This window comes from Triturus cristatus, chromosome 4_2, assembly GCF_964204655.1.
Source record: "Triturus cristatus chromosome 4_2, aTriCri1.1, whole genome shotgun sequence".
NCBI classification, from domain to species: Eukaryota; Metazoa; Chordata; class Amphibia; order Caudata; family Salamandridae; genus Triturus; species Triturus cristatus.
In genome coordinates this window covers 294,786,723-294,798,953 of record NC_140586.1, presented here as the reverse complement: position 1 = coordinate 294,798,953, position 12,231 = coordinate 294,786,723, and the positions used below count along the sequence as shown (strand labels likewise).

Here is a 12,231-nt window from a genome sequence, read left to right as displayed (position 1 = left end):
AGCTCAGCGCAGCCTCACAATGGGCAGAGGGAGACTGCAGGCGTCTTGTAGCGTTGGAAATGCCATACCATTTTGCCAAATGCTACCAGCCAACAAGTCATGGCATTAGTACTGCCCTACCCGATACGTAGGAGGCAGAAGCAAAGCATCAAGGCCATGGGAATTATGCGGCGGCAGAAGAGAGCCAAATGAGGCACATGTTTTACCTCGTTCAGTACTCAATGTCTGGGCTTGGGGAGACCTCATTAGTACCGAAATATAGAAATAGAAAGGTGACCAGTCAACATATGCAAAAGCCATTACACTGCGGCACCGTGCTGCTGCCTTTAGTAACTTTTGAACCGTTTGACTTGGAAACAATGTGCTAAACTACACGGATTATGCAGCAGATGGACCATGTGGCAAATCTATAATTATGTGAAAAACGCCGCGCCTGCACAAGCTCATACGTCCAGTGGCCCCGACTATAAGAAACCGCTTGAACAGGAAAAATCATTAACAAGCCAACCCATGAAAAAGGACCATGTTGGCACCCGGCTTTACATACACAAGTAAATTATGCACAAAACATCCTGAGCGCACAATTACTAACCTGGCTCATCTGTTCTCCAGTCGCAAACGATGCAGTCTGAAAAGAAACATGACAGCAGGAACTGGTCAGAGGCAGATCGCATCAAGAGATGTTAAAGACTGATGTGTCCTACAAATGACACTTGCCAACTCCGTAATGCAATTCGCAGTAGCACCCAATGGAAAGCATGCTTCAGGACTACACCAATGGATACCTTTGAGACTGGCAGGATCTCGGTTTAGTGGCACCAAGCTTAGTTAACGTGCGAGGTGAACAAGTGTCAAACCTGGGGTATTAGGGGCAGCACTTTCAGTTAAGGATGCATCAGCTAGGAGCGAAAGACTGTTCTTCATAGAGAATCAGCTGAACTATGTACTCATCATGCACACCCTGGGCTGAGTGCTGCAGGGAGAGGGTCAGACCTGAAATATTTCTGAACTCACCTTTTCCTGCAGAGTACACTTGATAAGGGATTCTCCCGGAAGGCAGATGGACTCTACAAGGGAAGGTTAAGAAAAATGCCATCAGGTAAAAGCAAAAAGCATAACTAAAGCCCCTGCAAGATGTCAGCGTGCTCTCAGAGTTTCAAGTGTGGTTAGCTCTCATCATACTCTTGGTCAAGAGTAGCAAATACACAAGTCATCACAGCAGCACGCTCAAGCTCCCCAGCCACCTTAACATGGCTCTACAAACCAACCTTTAGTTGAAATACGAGGTCTACCCCTCCCACCCTCGAGGCTGGCGAAGCCATTTACACCACATTAAAATTGCCATACGGCCGAATGTCAAGCTTTATTACAGAACAGTCGATATTTACCGTTTTAGGCACACTCTGAAGCTCGAATCTAGGAGGAAAAAAAAAAGTGACATGTCAAGCAGAGTTCAGGATCACAAGTATTGTCCACTGCTCCAGAACTAGTCCCAAAGCCTCAGTATTTGAGTTTTCAGAAATACTTTCTGTCCACTACTCTTATTATATTGACATCAAGGGCTTTGGATTAGAGGAGCAAAAGACATGAGGTAAAAACACATGCAGGTAGGAGTTCAAAGTTCGAGCCAAATGCCTTGCTCGGCTATGCCTGGGCACTGGCAGCCTCAAACAACCGAACCACATGGCAGGAATAGCTCCCGGACGCAGTCTTGACAAGCCAAACACCACAGAAGTCCCAAGACTGTTCTCTCTCTCTCAAGACAGAAAATCACAGAACCATACAAGGCCCATTGCCCCGTCTTCCCTTACATTGAATTCTTAAACACGTTAAACTCGTGCACGCACTCACTTAAAGGGCATTTAACCCTGAATAAAGATTGGAGTCACTTTCAAACATTGTTTATATAGTAAATCTAGAATCTTTACACAACTGTAGGTTATACATACACGACAACCCATGTTTTGGGTCAATCCTGACACATGAAACTAAGTGTTACTCGATGCAGTATAATCCCATGCATTGGCTATACATAAAGGTAAGTATCATTTTCCGAATAGTAACTCCTACGTGCCGAGTCCATCGACGGCTAGCCTCCCCGTTTCTGCTCGGAGCTATGCCACATCAGAGTCTGGGCTCACCCACATCTACCACCACCACCAACCAGCCAACTACTTCCGTTCAGTCCAGTAAATGTAATCATTTCAAACTCGCCGAGTTAAACCGGATGAACCAGGTCTGAGAAATGGAATGCAGAAACTAAACCCTAGTTTGCGACTAGACCGTGCTAATCTACCCCGTTGCCCTCCACCTATAGTCCCTGCTACATGCCAGGAGCAAGCAAGGAACCCCACCCAATCGATAACCGACTTCATGTCGGGGTTTCATGTGACAGCACGTGTATACCTCGAATGCTACAAGCAGCAGCCAAAGTGCTGACGTCAAACAGCACAAGATCCACACCCTTGAAACCGTTCGGATTACGCTGTAACGAGGCTCTTACCCACATGGTAAGACATACTGAACAATAAAAACATACCTGGCACTGTCCAGCGAGATGGACTCAAAGAACTCTTGAAGCCGGTGGAGCTGAGACGGGGGGGGGGGGGAAACGACAAAAAGTTTTACATTAAAATCCATGTACATTAACGTGCTTCAACCCCCACTGTCAAACACAAGACTAACACACCAGTGTGCAACCTGCTCAGAGACGTTGGTAATCTTCACACTTTATCAGATGTCCCTACCAACATATTTATCATCATCTGCAGACTTTGCTGTGGATCTACCACAGCAAACACTTCCAGAATGTGTTACTCCCACCCAGACTGCTTTACAGATAAAAAAAGCATCACAGGCCATATCAAGAGTCAACTTTGATACCAATGTCAAACCCACGATAATTCACTGGTGTTACACAGCCACTTACTTTCAAAGGCCAAAGTGCAGCAGTGAAATCAGGCAGGAAGGGCCTCCTACAAGAAACACAAGTACAACATGAGCAACTGCAATAATACGGACCAGTTTAGGCTCGATGCCACCAATAAGTAACCTCAGATAACAATGGAACGGTAAGGGGTAGAATCAGCATAACTCATATGGCAGAATCGATTTCATCATGGGTTACACGTCAGTTTAAGAGGAGTGGCCACTAAAATGCAAGCACATGCGACAAGAGATTTGCTTTATACCTGCAGTACAAGCCAGTTGAAGTCGCCATGTTATGCTCCAACTGAAGTCTGTCTAGAAAAAAAAATGTAGCCAGTTAAGTCACATGCTCTACAGCCATAAAAATAAAACAAGCATTGAAAAAGTCAACATGAGCATTGTGGCCCATTCCCACAATGTGTGCGACATAAATTACGTGAACTATTAAGAAGGGTGTAGTTTATTCTTCACAATTTCCTAAAACATTGTACCTCTATTAATAGGCACCATCTATCCCAGCTTGACAAATTAGGTGATCATAGGAAATACCTTTATTTCACCTTGCTGCTTTTTCATGAGTACCAACCATGTGTTCTACAATCAAATCTTCTGATTTAGTAAACATAGTTACATGTATAACAAACTGGGTCACACGACAACTATCATATAATGTATGCATCAAGATACTCCTCAAGGCTGTGTTGCAGGTCACCTTCTGTGCCTTTCTTTGAATGCTCTTACCATGCAACTGACCGTTTAACATCTTTCTGAAAGTTGGTGCTCATTCAGGTTGCCAGAAGCCCTGTGCCGATTTTCACGAAGGGAAGGTAGAGGGCAAGCACTACAATAGGTATTCCAGTGGTACACCCTCGAGGCTGTTTGCTAAGGCACCTATTGTACAATTGCTCACGAGGGGACAGACACCCAGTGATGCTACGCGTGCTACGATTGAAAAAATTAAAGCCTCTCGGAAATGCAAGGAGTCACGGAATGAAAAAGCAAGTTGCAAGTGTCAGGCAGGCTCATGTGGCCGACTGGTCATAAGCAATTCAAGGACTTACACCACTGTACATACGGTTCATGCAAGAGCACCTCTAGGTGTATCAGTCTGCATTTCATCAACATGAGTGTTCAGGTCAGACATTCATCAGCATCACTTAAACCAAGAAGTGCTCCATTTGATCAGAATTTTAAGGAGTAGAAACTCACCTTTACATCAGGTGTCTCCAACCAGTCAACAGCGAGTTAGTAGCTCACAGCTTTGAGTTCATTTTTAAATAATTACAGGGTGACTTTTTATATAAAAAAGGGGGGGGGGGAGAAGACTGGGTCTACTTCACATCAGGCCGCATATAGCAGACCAATAAAATGATCAGTGCTTGTTCAGATTTATGGGGCATGCTGGGACACAGGTGAACTAAAGCACCGAGTTTCGTAACTCAGTAATAAAAGTCCTTGTCCATTCAATATTGGGGCTTGAGGAATGCAATTGTTTCGAAATGCTTTTAAAATGGGGGGAGAACTAAAATTAAGTTACCTTACCGATCAACTCCTTAGTTTAATTTTCTCCTATTTCAAAGTGTGGCATTTGCTCCCAGTGGGCAATAAACTGCTACATTTATAGCTGAAAATGCCATTTTTCCAAATAGGATACATTTTAAATCTAGATAAGTTTATGAAGCATTAATTATCCATGCTTTTGCCCACTTTCAATTAAGCCAATTAGGTCGGAGGGCCCGGTTAAGTGTTTGACAGTGCAAACCAACCTGCTCTTGTGCAGCCAAACCAGAATGCTGCCGCCCACCAGATTACGATACAAATCGTTGTTTGGCAGGCAGGCAGCGTGGCAGTCCCACAGCAGTGCAGTAATGAGCCTTTAATGCTGCACTGGGACGGAAGAGTCCATGCCGTGCTGACCAGGATATTTTGAGCCCCTGACCACCGCTGTTCCCTGGTGGCTGCGGTGATCAAATGGCAGTAGACTGCCAAACTCAAGATGGTGGTTGGACTCCTGATGCGGCGGTGGCTGGATTGATGCCACCGCAAGTCTGGCAGTCCATGAACCACTATACTTGTGTTAAGGCAATGTGTTTTAGGAAGCATGTTTGTTTAAATTCCTCCCATTTAAACAGATTTATTTTTTCAGTTAATATGGCACCATGTCTACAGGCAACTGGAAACAAAATGCTGGTTTATGGGAAAAATAAAGTGAAGACCTTTACGGAAACCCTTTAAATTTAACTTCAGTTTATATTCAACAGCGCCATTATAAGTAAAAAAAACAGCCATTTTAAGTGGGAAACATTTAAAGTCCAGAAAAATGTTCAATATACACAAATTTTGCAGGACATTTCAGCAGTGTCTCGTGTTATACATGTGAAAATGCATATATGGAGGAAGGTATATCCTGTGCACAAATACATCCGACAGTTACCTGTACACCTATATGCATGAGCATACATCCCTTAAAGACCATGTTAACCATCACATGGCAGCCCTGTCATATGGCCCCCAATCAAAGTATTTTGTTCAAACCATAGTATCAGACTATGATATTAGGCTTCAAGTCAATTAAGCTTGGCGAGGTGGCACTGGTAAAGCAAAAGTTGCTTAGCCTTCAGTAGCTCATGAAGATTCACTATTCAGAAGTTGCTCACAACACAACGTTGGAGACCCTTGCTGTAGATTTAAAAAAGAATAGGGGGTGGTTTCACAACGTCGCATCTGTCAGAGCACGAGTCAAATCCACATAGGAACGTCAAAGAGGGAAGTTTAGAACAGAGGTCTACAACTTTCCTGTAAAAAGAGCTACTTCTAATCAATGAAAATACTTGCGAGCTACTGAAGGCCAAGCAACTCTTGCATGGTTACCAGACACCCATGCCCAGCTTCATGGACTTTAAATCCAAAACCCACGGCGCCAGATACAATGGCATGAACAAAACTGTGCATAGGGGGTAATATGATATCGCTGCCATGTGTCTGAGTGCATGGTCTGTGGAGATGTATGAACGTGTGTGAATGAGTGGGATGTATGGGCGACAGCCTGTGTGGTATCTACCCGTGGCTTCAGAACATGCCTTCCGCCATATGTAGCACTATTCCATGTACAACACCAACATCTTTTTGTAAATAGTTGAAATAAAAAGTACAGAAAAATATTCTGCAAAATTGTCCATAGAGAACATTTCAAATGTATCCCTTTAAAAAGTGTATTATTCAATTATAAATATGGCAGCACGTCTACCAGCCATTGAAAGGAAGTTTCCTGCTGTGCATAAATGATAAATTAGCAGTGAGAAAATGCAACTAGTTAACTTTGTTTATATAAGTTATAAAAAACTTCAATTTTAATTTCCTCCAATGTCATTGCCTTTACAAACAGTAGGCATTTTAATCCCAGGGGCCTGTAGACATGGCACCATACTTATTACAGGGAAATGGTAGTTAGTTATTGGGGGGGGCAGGGTTTAAAGTGAAGAAATATGCTCCATAAAACATTAGGACATAACGGGCTTAATTAAAATGAGAAAAATATTCAGACTTAATTCATAGAAATATTTTTCTTCACTTTGAATTTCTCCAGTAATTGAAAATTACCATTAGTTATAAATGTTTACCAGCTACTAGGCACAAAATGCCCGTTTGTAAATAGTACACGTTGAAAAGGGTGGAAATTAAAATGGAGTTATGTTAATCATTTAGGTAACTAATTTTTGTTCTCTCATTTAAAAGGGTTTGTTCTCAATCTCCACTATTGAGTGGATAATGACTTATTCAATAAGTAAAGACCTCAGTGATTTGGGGCACTTCACCAAGGGCAATATCGCTGCTTTAGCGGCACCTTTTGCTGCTAAAGCGGCGATATTTAGCGCCCCATCAGCAAGCTGTCGCTAACAGTTAGCGACAGTTTACTGGCAATAGCGCCCCATGTCAGCACACCTCCCATCGCTAATGAGATGCAAAGGAGGTGTCCGACAAGACTTCCTTGGGAAAATATCGCTAACCCAGCTTCGTCATATTGACATTGAGGGTTAGCGATATTTATAATCGCGTAAAGTATGCCTCAACGCAGGAATTTAACGTCTTAAATTCCTGACTAAGGCATACCTAACATGGGGGGTGGATTGTGTGGCTAAGACCACAGGCCATATCTAGGATATTGCAGTTTTCCACCATGGAAAACTGATATCCACACGATCTCAGGAATTTGTATCGCCTCTGCGTTGCGTGCTGTTGATAATGCGCCAATAGGGCGATAAATTCCAGAGATAGTTGGCGATAAATATGCAAGTGCTAAGCGCACTTTGATACTCATCACCGGACCTTGATAATATGCCACTCAGTTAGGAAACTGACCCACATGGGTCATAAATCCCAGCAGAGCACAGCTTATCAGGCTCTGCTAGTTGCAGGCCCGTAACGTAAATTAATCATATCTTGAACCTTGAAAAGGGGAAAACGCGTTACTTATTTTACAGTCCTTGGATAAAAATTAACTCTAAGCTGGGAGCTACTCTGAAGGTTGGCTGGAGACACCTGGTCTAGAACGCAGCTGCCTACAAGTGTTAAACTCGAGAAGAAAGAAGAAACTTACCTTTAAATCAATCACTCATCTTTCCTTTGAGGCTGAAAAGAAAAAGAAACGATCTGCATTAGTTTTCCTGCACACATTACATGCCAACTGCTGCTTTGGCCATAAACGATCGATACATCAGATAGGAGCGAAAGACAAGAGCTCTTATTCACCACGGTTCATCTGCTGAACTATGTGATCATCATTGTATCGAACTCGGCGCAGACCCATCGCGTGCTGCACCAATGCAGTCCACACTAACAGTACTACATGCAGGTTACCCTGTTAGAAACACAAAGGAATCCTGCCCAAGGGCAAAGGCTAGCACGCGCGATTTATTAAGTTTCATGCAAAGCTGCCTCTGGTGATAAACGTGTACTTCTGATGTGCGACACTTACCAGCTTCATCCAGACACGTCCCGTTTCTCCAGCGCCGCACCAGGGGCAATTGACAGCCCACTGGCATTTTAATCAGCTTGTTCACGGTCACTTCAGACCTGGTGCAATTTCCAGCAAATGTGGCCCTGCAATCACGAAAGTGGTGTTTTAGGGAGCACGTTATCCACGGGCACATTCCCACACCAGTCAGCCCTGTGCAATTTCAGCTACAAGTGTATCCCTCATCCTTTTTCAGAGAGATTCCCATTTGTTTAATAGTCATCATAAGCAGCACAGAGCCAGACTGGAGATTAGAAGACTCGATTAAATATCTAGCACCATTCAATACACGATCAAGACGCCAAGAACAGAGACAAGAGGGCGAAGGACTATCTACTGAACAAGTCTAGGATTGCCTAAAATGAGGGGGGGTTTAAATGTACGTAGTACAGTTAAATTAGCTTCCGCTGTCCCTGCTTCACTTTCTATCGTTGTAACAGGTATAGCGTTCCAATTCCAGGTGGAGCATTCTGCCATAAAGGAATATCAATATACACTATTGTTGCAAGCGAGACTGACGTTTTAAAGACGTCATGGATATGCAACTTTTTTTATCGAGTAAGTCACTGGATTCGCGTTAGCTCCGGGGTTTAAACAGCGAGCTACGCATTTTCAAAACGCATTTGAGCCATGCAATGTCGAGAATGTCCAGTTTTTTTTAAAACCAGTGTTTAGTACAGGCAGTGAGCAAGTTTAAAGAAATTATTGGTTACAAGACCGTATTTACCTATTTTTCCGGTGTTGGTCCATTCCTAAAAAGCAACGTAAACACTTTAGTCACAAATTACTGTTAATATAAGTTACACATGCAAGAGCCCCCCCGTAGATCATGCTTTCAGGAAAAATCGTGCCCACTGCTCTTAAATCACAGGTTCGGTTAACTATACCTGTCCTTAAGAGTGCAAATGCTGCGGCGACCGGGCGGAAGCCCCTCGACGCAATCTTAACATTCAGTCTCACAACTGGGAAGTTACAGAAAAGTCAGCATACACTTCAAAAGTAAGCATTCCACACTTCATCTTTAAAGTCACGACCATTATACAATGGTCCCCACGGCCTAAACTTAACCTAAACCGCATCACACTACTCCAGTTTTTTTATTTTATCAAGCCGATGCACCGGCGTTAATGAGAAATTCAAGACATTAACTGCGTTTGAGGGAGATTATCGACATTAAAGAAGAACCACACCTTGTTACGACACATTCCCGAGTTACACCACCACTCGGCGTGAAGTTTAACTTTAAAAAGGTAGTGCGCGACTAGCTAAAACGTGAACATTATAAACAGTATCTGCTGTAACAATCTTAAACTTAATTCTTACAAGTTATCGTTGTGCAGGTGAGCGCTCTAAAATATAGTTCACAATACTTACGGAAAAATATTTGTACTTTAAAAACTGTGTATAAATCATTGTCATCAGAGCCATGCAAGGCTGCAGGTCTCAGACGCTTTAGAAATACGAACATCACAATCGATGCACACTAGTGAGCGTTTAGAACGTGCTTCCTTCGTTCTACACTGATCGCGGCTATCAACTGCAATGGTTACTCCCACCGCCACGATGCGACTAGCCGAATATAGAACCGTACAATCCACATTCATCGTGACCACATGATCCCTTATCGAGCCCGGGTGCAGTAGATCCACCCCCACAGTAACTGCGCCTACAATGCAAAGAGGGCAAGAGCAACCACGCGCTAAAGCGGGGCGATAGTCGACTTACCCCCTTAAGACGGTATCTTTCAAGCTTGCAGCAAAGCGGAAAAGAGACTGCAGAACGCGTGGAGACGCCTTTTATGGGCCGTGTTTGTGACGTAGTTGCGTACTGCGTCCTCTGTTTTACGGTCGCAGCCCACAAATGTCGTGCTCAATGTATCGGAGTGTGGCCAGATTGGGGTATATCCCGCAAACATGTGCAACATTTTTCCCATTTGAGTTTAAACCCTAAATTGCGAGGGATTTATTTTTGGGCTGGATGGGCCTTCTGTTTTTTTTTGTTGCATATTTATATAGCGCCAACTCTACCCGAAGGTACTGGAGCGCTTTACATGAGCACCGTATTTAAATTCCACATTCAGGCACGGAGTGATTAAGTGATTTGCCAAGAATTACAGGATGTGGACGCGACCTCGAGGCTCGAACCCTGGTTTCCTGGAACAAAGTCGGCAGTTTAAGCCAACTGACCACATCCCAGGAGAGGCAGCGCCCCCTCTCTATTTATTTTAAAAGTTTTATATAGCGCTAGCTTCACCCGTAGGTATCAGCGCGCTTTACATACAAACTGTAAAGAACAAGTTTGAGCTTTTGGCGTTGCAAATAATAATGCAACACCAATAGCTCTAATTTTTAGTAATGCGAGGCCTATTGCCAACAGACAGCTACACAAAAATAACGATGAACACAAAAATCACTCTCAATAGAAAGCAACAAGCTCCAGATTCCAATGCCAAACAATTGCTTAACCTCAGGGTGACGGGGTGCCAGGTCGAACATTCGCAAAATGTTTCAGTTACTCTCTCCATCTCGACGGCAGGATACAGTATTGTTGCATAATAACAAAATAATCAATCATAAATAATTTGTAAAACGTGAAAACTTGTGCCGTGGTTGCGTTGAAAGGTGGGCCAGGCGTTCCTCCAGTGATTGCGGCCTTCAAATGCACAGGATGTCTTTTTAATTCAACTGCTGATTAATATATTTAAATTCAATTAAAGAAACGAAACAAAAAGCTGAATGCTGGCAGTACTGACCCAGCCTGAATCGCCCGGGGACGCGTGTAGGTTTCCAAGAAATTTTAGTTCCATTTACTGCTGCGCTGTGAAAGGCGTTAACGAAGGGGTTGTGTGGTGCCCGAGGCGGATTCTTAGATCTTAATCATAAAAGCCTTACGCACGCACACCCAGATTGACTTAGATAGAGTGGCACAGACATCCATGCCCATGCACTTTTAAAGAAATACACAAACCCGCACACTCAGCTAGAAGGGAATTCACACACAAAGGCGGCCAAAAAGATTACATTATGGACTTGGCCCATTTAGAGGTGCTGGCAATGGTAAAATCGACCGAAAATTATGTTTTTACTAAATGTAAATGCAGGTACGTACCTTCAGATGGGCTGTTTGGGCGGGACACCCCCTTATGATTTCTCAGTCCGGTCATGCTGCGAATTGCCATGCCAGGGTGCAAGGCAGGCGATCAATGGGCAGGTACCGCCGCCATGGCACCTCATTTACGAAGAGTCAAGAGAACAGTTAATGCTATTTACAACCAGCTCTGATAATATGAAAATACAAGCGTGACCAAGGCGGACCGCACTGAAAGCGGACCACGCTGAAAATAAAGATACACAATACCATCACAAAACACATGCCAGCAGGGGGAGGAGAGTCTGTCAGGCCGGGGGCACCCACCTTCCTGCGCAGCCGCAGCTGGCCGGTAAGGATCGCCAGCAGGGTGGGGTCAGGCTCCTTCACACTCACGCACACATGCCAGCACGGGGTGTCAGGCCGATCACGTGCACATGCCAGCAGGGGGTGTCAGGCTTGTCCACACTCACTCACACATGCCAGCAGGGGGGGTGTCAGGCTCGTTCCAACTCACTCACACATGCCAGCAGGGGGGTGCCAGGCTCGTTCACACTCACTCACTCACACATGCCAGCAGGGGTGTGCCAGGCTCGTTCACACTCGCTCACACATGCCAGCAGGGGTGTGCCAGGCTCGTTCACACTCACACATGCCAGCAGGGGGTGTCCGGCCGATCACTCTCACATGCCAGGAGGGGGTGGGGAGGGTGTCTGCCGGGGGCACCCACCTTCCTGCGCAGCCTCAGCTGGCCGGTAAGGATCGCCAGCAGGAGCATCTTGAGCAGCAGTGTGTTCTCCATCCTCGTGGCCGTGCGAGGGCTGCTCTCTGCCGAGGGTCACCGAGCAGTGCGTGGCTGCGCTGGGAAGAGGCACTAGGTAGTCAAAGGGGGGAGGAAGGTGACTCAAAGTGCAGGGAGTAAGACAAAAGGGGGTCGGAGAGGAGGGGAGAGAGCTGCGAGGGAGGAAGAGAGGGGGCCTCAACGGGCGGGAGAACCTGAGCGTGGGCTGAAACGCCGGAGGGAGGGAAAGCGAAAGCACGCCATGCGCGCGTTGAGGGATACGCATGCACTGGCTGAGGGCGGCTGGTGCGTGTGTGTTTGTTGGCGCAGGGGGCGTAGAACTCGGCGGAGCAGGCGCTGCAGGAGTTCAGCAGGTGAGAGCAGGCCGAGTCGGAGTACAAGATGACCAGCGGGTCTTCCC

At 45.1% G+C, this 12,231-nt stretch overlaps 1 long non-coding RNA gene and 6 other non-coding genes across 8 annotated transcripts in view; all 7 read right to left on the bottom strand.

Annotated features, from left to right (window-relative positions):
- LOC146833704 (uncharacterized) overlaps positions 1–9,729 on the bottom strand; it is a 31,940-nt gene extending 22,211 nt beyond the window's left edge. Inside the window, exons 1-10 of one of the 2 annotated variants that reach the window (XR_014960610.1) lie at positions 9,668–9,729; positions 8,670–8,694; positions 7,904–8,028; positions 7,526–7,557; positions 3,192–3,243; positions 2,930–2,975; positions 2,540–2,589; positions 1,389–1,416; positions 1,015–1,067; positions 593–628 (exon numbers count right to left, since the gene is read on the bottom strand). This is a non-coding gene — a long non-coding RNA (uncharacterized LOC146833704). The remainder of the gene's footprint in view (positions 1–592; positions 629–1,014; positions 1,068–1,388; positions 1,417–2,539; positions 2,590–2,929; positions 2,976–3,191; positions 3,244–7,525; positions 7,558–7,903; positions 8,029–8,669; positions 8,695–9,667) is intronic. The other variant, XR_014960611.1, reaches the window with a different exon arrangement.
- On the bottom strand, positions 888–963 carry LOC146833710 (small nucleolar RNA snR60/Z15/Z230/Z193/J17). Its single transcript, XR_014960843.1, has one exon. It is a non-coding gene; the product is annotated as a small nucleolar RNA snR60/Z15/Z230/Z193/J17 (small nucleolar RNA).
- Positions 1,497–1,564, bottom strand: LOC146833709 (small nucleolar RNA SNORD75). The gene has a single exon (XR_014960864.1). It is a non-coding gene; the product is annotated as a small nucleolar RNA SNORD75 (small nucleolar RNA).
- LOC146833708 (small nucleolar RNA SNORD74) lies at positions 2,696–2,778 on the bottom strand. The gene has a single exon (XR_014960836.1). It is a non-coding gene; the product is annotated as a small nucleolar RNA SNORD74 (small nucleolar RNA).
- Positions 3,050–3,125, bottom strand: LOC146833707 (small nucleolar RNA SNORD47). The gene has a single exon (XR_014960888.1). It is a non-coding gene; the product is annotated as a small nucleolar RNA SNORD47 (small nucleolar RNA).
- LOC146833706 (small nucleolar RNA snR60/Z15/Z230/Z193/J17) lies at positions 7,635–7,718 on the bottom strand. The gene has a single exon (XR_014960839.1). It is a non-coding gene; the product is annotated as a small nucleolar RNA snR60/Z15/Z230/Z193/J17 (small nucleolar RNA).
- On the bottom strand, positions 8,099–8,176 carry LOC146833705 (small nucleolar RNA SNORD79). The gene has a single exon (XR_014960911.1). It is a non-coding gene; the product is annotated as a small nucleolar RNA SNORD79 (small nucleolar RNA).
- Positions 9,730–12,231: the final 2,502 nt, after the last annotated feature.